Source organism: Tympanuchus pallidicinctus, unplaced genomic scaffold (assembly GCF_026119805.1).
Source record: "Tympanuchus pallidicinctus isolate F22 unplaced genomic scaffold, pur_lepc_1.0 scaffold11, whole genome shotgun sequence".
In the NCBI taxonomy this organism is placed as follows: Eukaryota; Metazoa; Chordata; class Aves; order Galliformes; family Phasianidae; genus Tympanuchus; species Tympanuchus pallidicinctus.
In genome coordinates, this window is record NW_026294627.1 from 2,619,718 (window position 1) to 2,632,247 (window position 12,530).

Consider the following 12,530-nt stretch of genomic DNA (forward strand, 5'->3'; position numbering starts at 1 on the left):
GTTTAAGTACAAATTGAAATGGGTACAATTCACAGAACCACAGAATTGTAGAGTTTGGAAAAGACCTCTAGAGACCAAGTTGAACCCCCACCTGCTAAAGCAAGTTCCCTACAGCAGGTCGCACAGGTAGGCATCCAGGTGGGTCTTGAATATCTCCAGAGAAGGAGAACCCACAGCCTCTCTGGACAGCCTGCTACGGTGTTCCATTACTCTCACAGTAAGAAAAGTTCTTCCTTGTATTAGTGTGGAACTTCCTGTGTTCCAGTTTCTGCCTGTTGCCTCTTGCTCTATTGCTGCATGCCACTGAAATATTCTGCCCCCATTGACCTGACTTCCGCACTTTAGATGCTTATAAACAGATATGAGATCCTCTCTCAGTCTTCTCCAGACTGAACAGTCCAAGATCTTTCAGCCTCGAATAAGAAACTACTTCTTGAGGCAAAATTTACGACCTATATTCAAACAATAGTCTATTTACAAACAAACAAGCAAACAGAGAAACAAGCATGACACTTTCTCTATGCTCTACCTGAAATTTGCAGAAATTATCATAAGCATGTTGGCTGTACATTAAATCAGTTGGCCATGGGTATTCACATACTGGAGCAAGTCCAGTAGTACAGTGAAAGAGGTTGAAAAAATTGGTTTTGTTCATCCTTAAGACAAATAAAAGGGTTGTATTACTTTAGACTTCATCTAAATAATCACAGAGACATAGAATGGCTTAGTTTGGAGAGGACCTTAAAGATCATCTAATTCCAAGCCCTTGCCATGGACAGAGTTGCCACCCACCAGATGAGGCCTTGGGCACCTCTGGGGATGGGGCACTCACAGCTTCTCTGGACAGCCTCTAGCAAGTTCTCACCAGCATCTGTATAAGGAATTTCTTTTTAAAATCTAACCTAAATCTCCCCTCTTACAGTTTAAAGCCATTCCATCTTGTACTATCACTATTTGTGTAAAATGTCAGTTGCCCTCCTGCTTACAAGCTCCATTCAAGTACTGGAAGTTCTCTATGACTTCTCCCTGCAACCTTCTCTTCTCTAAGCTAAACAAGACCAACTCCCTCAACCTATCTTCATATGAGAGGTAACCCAGCCCTTTGATCATCCTTATGGCCTTCAGATCTAGCCAGGACGATGAGAAGATGCAGAGATGAAAATCTGGTTGTACTGAGAGGGTAGTCAAGCTCCGGAAAACATGCGCACAAAATCTTTGCAGTGTCTGATGATATCCAAAATTTGACAGGACAAATTGTTTAGGTTGATCTAGCTGATCAAATTAATCTTATATAGCTAACACTGACCTGATTAGAATGTTGGACTGCCTAATCTCCAAAATTCAATTATAATCTGAGTTACCATATTACTTGATGTATATATACATTTTTACAGGTGCTATATACTATGCTATACATAGCTATATACTATGTGCTATATACTTCTGCTTTTAGCAGTTTGAAACTATCCATAAATTTCCTAAAATTGATGTGAATATTGATTTTAGCAAAGCGGTTGTGATCTATCATACTCCCTTTAATGGTGTAAAATTAAAAGTCTTTCTTAAAGTAGATCTTAAGTTGTCTATGCTTGTTTAAAATACTGTATTTACATAAGTGGTTTTTCCTTTTATTGGAAGGAAAGACCTGAAATTTCATAGTTAGATACTAAGAACAATTACATATGTATTTATTTCCATTTTTTTTGCAGTTCAGTTTGAACTGCCATCTCAAAACCCTTCAACACAATAAAATCTTTTATAAATGAAGATCTAAATAAATGAAGAATTTATTCTTGAGAGATTTTTTTTTTTTTAAATCAAAGTCTCGCTGTCCATCTTCTTCTTTCTCTTCATCCATTTGTACATCATGATTTGATATGTGACTCTTTTCACATTAGTTGGGTACACGAGTACCCAAATGTAAGCTAAAATTTATGAGAATTCTAATAAATAAATAAATAAATAAATAAATAAATAAATAAAATAAAATAAAAAAATGGAGAGAGAGATCAGATTAGAGAATGTTTACTGAAAACATCCTTCTGTAGTGCAAAAACTCTTGTGATGGAATCTGGAGAATGTAAAGTTACAGCTATCATTTCCACTCCTTAAAAGATTTCTGGCTTGTTAGATTTTCCATCCCTGATAAATCACTTGACGTTGAAATAACATTTTTACTGACAACTTGGGTAAGTGAAACAAAGGATTCTCTGGTCCCTATGGTGTAGAAGTTCTTCTGAGAAATTTCTACAGAAATAAAGACTTGTTTGTTTTCTGTTCTCAAAGAGGCTAATTATTTTCCTGCTCTCTCTCCAATAAAGGAGGGATACGTTTGGCTGCACTGACATCATTTCCTCATTTAACCTGAAAGAATGACCAAACAGTTGAACATTCCTTTAGCTGTGGCATTGTACCATTTTTGAAAGACATTTCTTCCATACACACACTGAAGAACTTAAATTAGTAAGTAAGAACTTAATCAGTAAGTATATCTGACAATTGAGTAGTTGCTCCATTTAGACCCTAATTCAGCAGTGCACTAGATTGTATATATCATAATTATTCAGTAAAACACACAAACAACGTGCTGATGGATGTGCTTAACTGTTATGTTGAATTAGGTACTCAGTTACTAAAGACAAGAAAGAAAGCAAAACTGATCATATATGGAAAATCGTGTCTCCATAGATCTCAAATGTTAACAATAGTCACATACTGCTGTTATAGGGGAAAAAAAAAAAAAAAAAAAAAAAAGATGAACAGATTTGGAGAAAGCTACAATATAATTTGTAATTTTTCAAATTATCCTAATCCTTATAAGCTTTTGGACTTTGCTATGAATATTAAAATCTCTGTATTATAATTATTATTAGTTTCAGGTGTCAACATATGAGGGAAGAAATAATGTGCTGGAGCTTGTTGCCAGAGGAGATTGTGGAGACACAGAGTATCAGGAGGTTCGGAAAGGATTAAAGAAATTAAGCAGACAAATTAAATGAGACAAATTAGATATCCAATGAGCAAAGTCAATACTCCATTATTGAGTGACTGTTAAATCAAATAAATAAGCCTCATTCTATAGGGATTTTGATAAACTGTACGAATGAGTGAATAGAAACTCCTTGTCATAGAGTCTGATAAGGAGAAGAGCAAGTTCCAGACATGTACAGAGTAAAGCTATTTATTCGTACAGATGTGAATCAGCTGCAGCAAGAATTCTTCTGAAAAGGATGTGAGCATTGTGAATGCTGAGTTTAACACAAGCCAAGAGCCCTTAAGCAGTGAATAAGTCATGCTCCATATTTATTTACAGGAGAAGGAATGTGATAGGAAACTATGAGTTTGTGTTATTCTCCTAATGAACAATGGTGAATTAACATGAGGAGCACAGTGTTCCTTGTTGGACTCTTCAAATTCAAGATGCACATGGAGAAATAAAGTCAGCAAAGTGCAACCAATGCAATTAACCTAGAGCTCACAACATAGGAAGTTCAAGAGTGTTGAAACTGTTTATTCTGAATGAGCCAAAGAAGGAGTCTCAAAACAGCTTGCAATTATATCAAGAGGAGTTACAGAGATGATGGAGCCCAGTTCTTGTGGTGACAGATTGTAAAACAATGGATACAAGCTGTTGAGGGTTCAGACTAAACATCAGAAATATTTTTACTGGAATTGTTGCACAACACTGAAATAAGAGGAAGGGAGACTGTGGGATCTTCATCTCTGGAGGTTTTCCACATATTTTCAAATAGTCACTGCTGATCTGACCTATCTTTAGCACCATTCATGCACTGAGCAAAAGGTTGACTAGATGACCTCCAGAAGTCTCATGCATCTAATGTTTCTATTTTTCTATATAGGGAACAATAGGAAAGCGAATAGGCAGGTGTATGCCCTCTAACATGCCCAGAGCAAAAACTGCAGATATGGGGAAGTTTAAAGGAGTTGTCTGCATACAAGGGTTGGACCTATATGCCCTTCATATGCAGTCTTTTACAGTTGTTCTCAGAGACTTAGTAAGCCTTAGACCATGTTGGTAGGATATTTCTTGTATTTTCAGAAGCAGACTAAAAAATGCTGCCTCCTTCCTCTCATACCTCCTATCTTCCAAGTATGATGCATGCTTTTGTTCAACCACGTATACTCACTATTTGGTACTGTAAGAAGGCCGTTTGCAACATATGGAAACATCACTTTAATGGTAGAAGAGCCTTATTGACTTTGCTTTTTCACCAGCATAAAATCAAATTTATGCCAAGTAAAAGAGTTTCATTTGTTTGATTGGTTGTTGTTTTTTTTTTTAACTGCCCATACAATATACATCTATTTGTTTCATTCTCTTTACCTGGGGCACTGTAAGGTATAAATGAATAGAGAAGTGGAAAATAGAATGATTCAAAGTGCATCAATTTGACTGTTTTTCTCTAAATCTGATGGGACCCCAACACATCTGGAAGAAGTTACTGCTGTCTTAAAATTATTCTACTAAAGTTCTCTTTGTATGTATAGTATGCAAACCAAAATCCATGGTATTGGCCCACAGCAACATTTTGCTCAGGTTCTAATGACACAGGAAAAGAAATCATGACATGAGCCTCTTCCTTGCCTACTGATGTCTTCCCTAACATTCTAGTGATACAACACATAAAGCAAAAAATCAGATTGCCAGTGGAAAATTAAATAGTCTCCTCAGTAAAGCATGAAGAAGAATCAGTTGCAAAGGACCTTGAGCAAGTCAGGGTACAGAATCCTAATGCAACTGCCTATACCATGTATATACATGAAACCACCATACATCCAAGTATACATACAGCAATACTGTTTAAATCATCAAAATTCTAATATTCTTTAGCTTCTCTGTACAAAGCAGCTTGAACAAATCTGAACAAGACAAATATCATGATTAACTGTTGTTGATTTTGCTTTGTTTTGTTTCCTTTTTAGACAACATAGCTGGAAAAAAAATAATCGTATTTAAGCTTACAAACTCTTCTTCAATGTTCTGTGTATTCAACTTAGCAGACTTGTGTCCTTTGGTCATTCCAAATTCAGCCTATGAAAGGAACTCTAAAAGAGTCTGAACATTTTTACTTTGACTTGAAAAATGCTGACAGAAGTCTTGGAAAACTCAGGTGTCTTTGCAAATTATGGTGTTGTTGTGTATCATTGAATTTTAATAGATATATCCTTTCTGTATTATTCTCCTTCCCTTTCCCCTTCATGGTCTCTTCTTGCTGATCTGGCACTTCACATAAGGGCAATATATCAATACAAAATGGGATAGAGCTTTATCATTCACGTGATAAAAATAATTCCATCCCACAAGTAAATTACAATTACAGTAGAGGTTGAATACTTTTATCAGGCAGTGTTAACTCAGTGCTGAAAGTGTGCAGGTATAATGCAATTGCCTAGGGAGTACAAATGCCTTAATAGCCAATAGGATTATTGATCTTATGCTACAAAAATGAAATAATTTTAATCTTGTAATTTTGCTTTAGTTGTCACAATTGAGAACTCTTCCTATCCTTTCTTGATTTTCTCAAGGAGTATGTGTGCATGGAAGAGAATAATGTACATAGTCAATTCTTACGGCCAGCTGGGTACCAGTAGAATAATAGCAAGTTGCCAGCTCATATGCATGCTGTACTTTTCTTTGTGTAAGATGGCAAATTCAAGAAATTTCCCATCTGCTTCATCTGTTGAATTATATCTTCACTGCTTCACCATTGTGCCAATGTTCACTAGTCTATTCTGTTTCACTAAAGAAAATATCTAATTATCTGCCGATCCCTCAAGGAAAATGGCCTAAAAAAGATTTCATGGATTAGTGTCACCAAAAAATAAAGAAAAAAAAAAATAAAGTATTTAAAAAAAAATTGTAAAAAAAATTGTAAAAACAATTGAAAATACTTAGCATTTGTCATGTTATCTCTGAGCTATGAATACATAACACCTTTTTTCCGTACTAGATCAAATCATGATACATTTTTCTGACTTGATACAGTTTAAGGCTAGAACAAATATATGTGAAGATCCTTATATGCATCATACACACACAAACATATATATATATACACACACACTTTTATGTGTTTATTTATTGGCTGCAGAGTAAATGTTCCTTAGTGTTTAACCTTACACAGTAATAAGGACCTACTTCTTAATTGGGCTCTCCCTTGACGATTAAAGGCTGAGTTTTTTTCTCAGAAGATGTTAATGATGAGTCATCTTCAAATGTGCTCAATAAGATTTTACTACTGTCAGATTCACTGCTAAGAAGTGCTTCAGAATTTACTCCTCTATTCTATCACAGGCTGGCTTTGGCCTGGAGCTCCCAATAGGACCAGGGAAAGGGGCTGGTTTATAGGCATGATTTTAACTACAGTTTTGTATGTTACACTGGAAAAAGCTGATACATTTTTCTCACCTTATTTTTCCTTACATCTAATGACCATATAAATCTTGAATAAATAATTAAACATCATGACCACGAGGTTGCAAGGCAGATATACCTGAGTGCTCTCCCCTGCACATTTCTTTGAAAGAAATGGACAAGAGAATCACAGAATCAGAGAAACATAGGCGTTAGGAGGGACCTCTGAAGATTATCTAGTCAAACTCTCTTGAAATCAGTCTACAAAAGGTCGCACAGGAAAGCATGCAGACAGGTCTGGAATATCTCCACAGATTGTGATTTTGTAAACACTCATCTATCCCACACTTCCTAAGCTTACCCATAAGAATGTTACAGGAGACAATGTCTAAAGTCTTGCCTGAAGTCCGGTTACAAAACATTCATTGCTCTCCCCTTATTTATCCAATTGGTCATGGCATCATGGAAGGCTTTCACATTAGACAAGCACAATTTCCCCTTAGTAAGCCCATGTTTACTTCTGATAACCTTCTCTTCTGTTTGCTTGGAGATGGCATGCAGAATAAGTTGTTCCACCACTTTCCCAGGGATGGAAGTGAGGCTGCACGAGAGGTGGTTTAGGTTGGATATCCAGAAATACTTTATTACAGAAAGGGTGGTTAAACACTGGAATAGGCTCCTCAGGGAAGTGGCTGAGTCACCATCCTGGGATGTGTTTAAAACCGTTTGGATGTGGTGCTCAGGGACATGATTTAGCGGAGCGCTGTTAGATTAGGGTAGTGTGATTAAGTTGTGTTCAAACCCAATGATCTTTAAGGCCTTTTCCAACATGAGCAATTCTATGATTCTATGAAGTTTGTCTGATTTTTGATGATTTCTGACCAGATTCTTCTCGCCCAAAGACATCTTCTTTTCTCCACACAGTCTTAGCAATAAAGATGGAAGCAAAGGAGATATTCAGTAACGTTGCCTTGGTGGTGTCCTTCATTACCAGGGCACCCATTCCACTAAGGAGTGGGCCCGCATTTTCCTTGGTCTTCTTTTTTTGCTATTGATATACTTTAAGAAAAGAGAATGGGATGTGGAGAAGACTTGTTCTCCCATCTTGGAAATGATGCTGTTAGCCTATAGTAATCCTGCCATCAGCACTTTATCTCATATCTCCTGAAATCTTGGCTAGACCATAATTAATGTCAACCACTGGCTGTTTCCAGTACCAAAAGAATTTGAAGGCAAAGTTGAGCTGTTCACATGCAGAAAAGTATCAATGAAAAATATAGACACTTTTTCTGGGGGTGACACAGACATAAAATCTTGTACAATTATACTGAAGCAGATCATTTCCTGTGTTCTGCAGAAGTAGATATGATTGAAGCAGAAGAATGGTTATGAATGAAAAATTAAATAGGGGGAATCTAAAGACATTATTTATGCCTTCTTTTCTGATTTTTCCTCCCACCTTTATTTTTTAAAACGTGTTGTTCATGTGGACTAGGTTATACATAATCTGTCAAAAACAGCACCCCTACGCAGGAGCTCTGTAATGGAGCTGAAGTAATTCTGTAACTTGGTTTACCAAATCTTAAAGCTGATGCTCAGGGATGATTTATTAGGTCAGTCACTCTGTTCCCTGCCATGCCAAGGTGAGTTCCAACAGCATTTCTATGTGCTTAATGGTTTAATACAGTTCACTGAAGTTTATTCATGAAACAGAAAGTGTGCTCAGCACTTTCTTCTAGTGTGCAAAAAAACCCTGCATAACAGAATTCAGATTTTAGTTGGCAGGAATGGGACCCAAGAGAACTAATTCACTAACCTTTACAGCACACATTTCCTTTAGCACAAGTGACAGAAATTAAATACTTAATGCAGCTCTCATTTGATATTGGAAAATGGCAAACTTTATAACAATGCAAAAAGCACCAATTTTGTTCACAACTGTATGTCCCAGACCAATGCATATTATGCAATAAATATTCATTTAAAAAGTGTTAGAAATGTACAGTTCATTTTGGGACAGGAAGCAAACAAAAACAAAAAACCTTAAACTAAAATCAAGTACCTTTTGTGGGTATGTGCTGACACAACAGTTTTGTAGTAAAAGTCTATAGGTTGCTGTGTTTTCCTCCTTCTCTCTAAAGGAACATAGACCTTAATATTTATCCTCACAATTGAGGTTCTTGATGGAATTAAACTGAAGATCAAAAAGATCTTTTAAAATTGCTTACTTTTGAAGGAGTTGAATGAATTTTCTAAGAGTAGAAGAATGCTGTAACAAAATCAAATTAAAAAATATTTATAATTTTGTGAAGCTATCCCTTTGTGATTAGTGATCCATTCTCTCATTTATAAACAAGGAATTTAGTAGATCTTTCAGGAGAATCTAAAAATAGACACAGTTGCTTTTTGAAAAAGCACTGAAAGATGCTTCTGACCTTTTGAAACGGCCTGAAAGGAAATTCTTTCTAGAAACAAATATTATGGAAGAAACCACAGCATGCATGCAGTGAAAAGGGCATTTACCAAAATAAATTGATTCCTTGTTTTACAGGGCAGTGTGTCTGGGCCATCTCAGCCAATTCAAGTGATGTTACTTGCAGTTTGGAATGTTAAATACAATGAAAATTAAACAATACATTCACTTTCAGATACTCATTCATAAAACGGAATTATGATTTTTATTCTCTGTGTTAACAACTGTTTGACATATGGAGATTTGAAATGTATATACATTATTTAAAAGATAGATGATTCAATATGAATAAAAGAATTGTACTAAACTTTTTTTTAATTTAATACTTCAAAAAGGAATTTTGTATCGTTAGTACTTTCTGATATCTTTTGGATTATTAGCCTAGTTGCAGGACTAGTAAATCTACAGCACTGTATTTTTTTTTCTCTTTTTCTTACTTATATAAAGACAAGAGAAGAAATAACTTAGGTAACACTTTTTTTTCTTTTTTTTCTTTTTTTTCTTTTTTTTCTTTTTTTTTCTTTTTTCCCCCAGTCATAGAGTTACACAGAAAATATAAGAAGTTTTATAGTTATGAATATTAGCAATTCTGGTATGGGCATTAAGTATTTTTATCCTGTCAATCTAATGGAAATGAAAAAGGTGTAGGAAAGGTGCTGAAAATTAAAGCCATTTCATATAATTATTAAATGTGCCACTCCACTCAAAAAATGGTGTAACATTAAAGGGCTTTCTTCGATATTAATCAAACTTTCTTGCCTGAAATACCTTCGAAATGTAATTATTCTGGTCTTCAGTCAAGATCAGCTGTCATTCAAATTCACTGTATGGATGCACACAACTTTTTGTTGTTTTTCCTAAATGATTCCTAAATGATTACTATAAGAAATAAAGGAAGTTTCACAGAAATAAAAAGTAATTACAACACATGGAAGATAAAGCTGTTGGAGAGAATAAAGGTATATCATTCAATATCTCATATGTTCTCTATCATGGAAGTGTATTCTGCACTTGATAGAAGAATTATGATTTACCAGGAGTTACATTCTCAGTTTGCTAAACCAGTGTTGTGCAATCACTGTGCATGTCCCAAATACAGTGTTCAAAAAATGGTGAGCCCAAGAAGGAACAGAATTCTCACTGAAACATTTTCTTCTGCGTTGCTCTAATAGAAAGATACATAAAATTCTACATGTTGCATGTCACTGTTCTTTGCAAAAAGCAAGCACCTAAAAATGTAAAGACGTTATATTACTTTTCTATTCACAGAAATGTGTATTACTAAGTAATATAAGTGAAGTCAGTTTTGCTGATTTACATCCGCAAAGAATCATAAACAACCAAATTTTGGTAATGGATTACTTATCTATACCACCAGGAGTTCTTTCTTCTTTTTCTGATTTCTTCAATTCCAGTGAGACTGAGCAGAAATTTGATTTATTTCACTTTCTCTAACCAAAAGTAAACGTAAGGGAAAACATTAAATAAAAAATCTATCACTTTGAACTGTCATTTCCTGCAGAAAGAGAGAAAAAGTCCCTTTTTAACCAGTGACCTAAAACCAGTTTTGATACTCATAGATGGAGCAGAAGTGAAAGGGTCAACTCATGCCCATATAAATGGATCTGTTTACTCAGATCCGCACTCTCTAAAATTAGCTTCTTGCATCAAATTGTCCTTGGTCGGTAAGTTGTTGAGACCCATAGCATGTTCATTAGACATCTTGCAGAGCACAGGTTCCAGCTCACAGAATGCACAGAAGCACAGAATCATAGAATCACCAAGTTTGGAAAAGTCCTCCAAGTTGAACCATCCACATTTCATCCACATTTCCCACTAAACTCTTAGTATATCTAAATATTTCTTGAACACCTGTAGGGTCCGTAAATCCACCACCTCCCTGGCAGCCTGTTCCAATGACTGACCACTGTTTTGGAGAAGAAATTTTCCCTATCATCCAACCTGAATCTCTCCCCTGGTGCAACTTGAAGCCATTCCCTCTAATCCTGTGCTAGTTACGTGGGAGAAGACTGACATCCAACTCATCTCAATTTCCCTTCAGGTAGTTGTAGGGAGTGATAAGGTCTCCCCTAAATCTTTTCCAGAATGAATAATCCCAGTTCCATTGGCCATTCTTCACAAGGCTTGTGCTCCAGACTCATTGCCCTTCAATTTTCCAGGGCCTCTGTCTTTCTTGTTGTGAGGGGCACAAAACTGAAATACTGAGGTGCACTTGAGGTTCAGTCTCACCAGGGCTGAGTACAGAGGAATGAACACTTCCCTACTTCTGCTGGCAACACTATTTCTGATACAAGCTAGGATGCTGTTAGCCTTCTTGGCCACCTGAACACACTGGTTGCTGATGTTCAGTGAGCAATAACCTCAAGCCCTTTTCCTCCACTGTCTTCCAGCCACTCTGCTCCAAGTTGGTAGAGTTGCTTAGGATTGTTGTGGCCAAGGTTCAGGATTTAGCACTTGGTCTTGTTGAACTTCATCCCACTGGCCTTCACCCAACTCTACAGCCTGCAAAAGATCCATCTGTAGGTCATTCCTACCCCCAGGCAGATCAATACTTCCACCCGACTTGGAATAATGTGAAAACTTACAAGAAGTGTGCTCAATGCCCTCATGCAGGTCATCAATGAAGATATTGAACAGGACAGGTCCCTATAGTAGCCCTTGGTGAACACCAGTCATGGTTGGTTACCAGTTGGATTTAACTCCATTCACCACCAATCACTGGGCCCAGCCATCCAGCCAGTTCTTTACCCAGCAAAGAGTGTGCCTGTCCAAGTCATCGACTGCCAGCTTCTCCAGGAGAATACTGTGGGAGACAGTAAAATCTAGGTAGACTACATCAACACCTCATCCACCCTTCACTTGATTGTAGAAGGAGGTCAAGAAGTGAGATGCAGAACTGACCAATCCCTCTCCTGCCATATTCACAGTGTGGCTTGATTTTTTTATATTAAAGTTCTGTTTATAAAATTAGTTAAAAGTTACAACTCCAACATAGAAAATTTTAACAAAAGAGCTGTCTGTGAAAATTTCACACATAGTTTTCTCGTATTCAGTGCTATTCAGAGAAAACCAGTCTTCTTTTCTTCATGTATACTGATTTCAGTTTGGATAAAATTACATAATATCATACTGTAGAGAAAATAAAACTATTTGAAAATGTTATCGTTGTTTTTTTGTTTTTTTGCTTTTTTTTTTTTTTATTATTTTTTATTTCCTGGAACAAAAAGTTTTATATTTCTGAAACCCTTTTGTTTCGAGATGAATTTTACATAACACATGAATTAATATTAAAATGATAAAATGTTCATGAAATGGTTCACCCTATCTGCTATGAAAAGATAAATTCATCTGGAAGCTTTTTGATATCCTACTATTTTTTGTAATGAACAGAGAGAAGTCCATTCTTTGGCCAAGTGTGGTTACCTCTCATCAAGCCATGAAATTTAAATTTTCCATTTTAACTTAAATCAATGAACTTATGGGAAAGGCAATACAGTCTGTTATTACTAGACTTGAAAGTTAGTCTGTAATAGCAATTCTGTTTATTCTCCTACTGATCTTTTTTCATAGTCTCCACAATTCTTTTACCATTTTATTGGATCTACTTATCCTTCTCTCCCCTCTTTTAGGTTCTTCCTGTACTGTGTCTTTTAAACACTA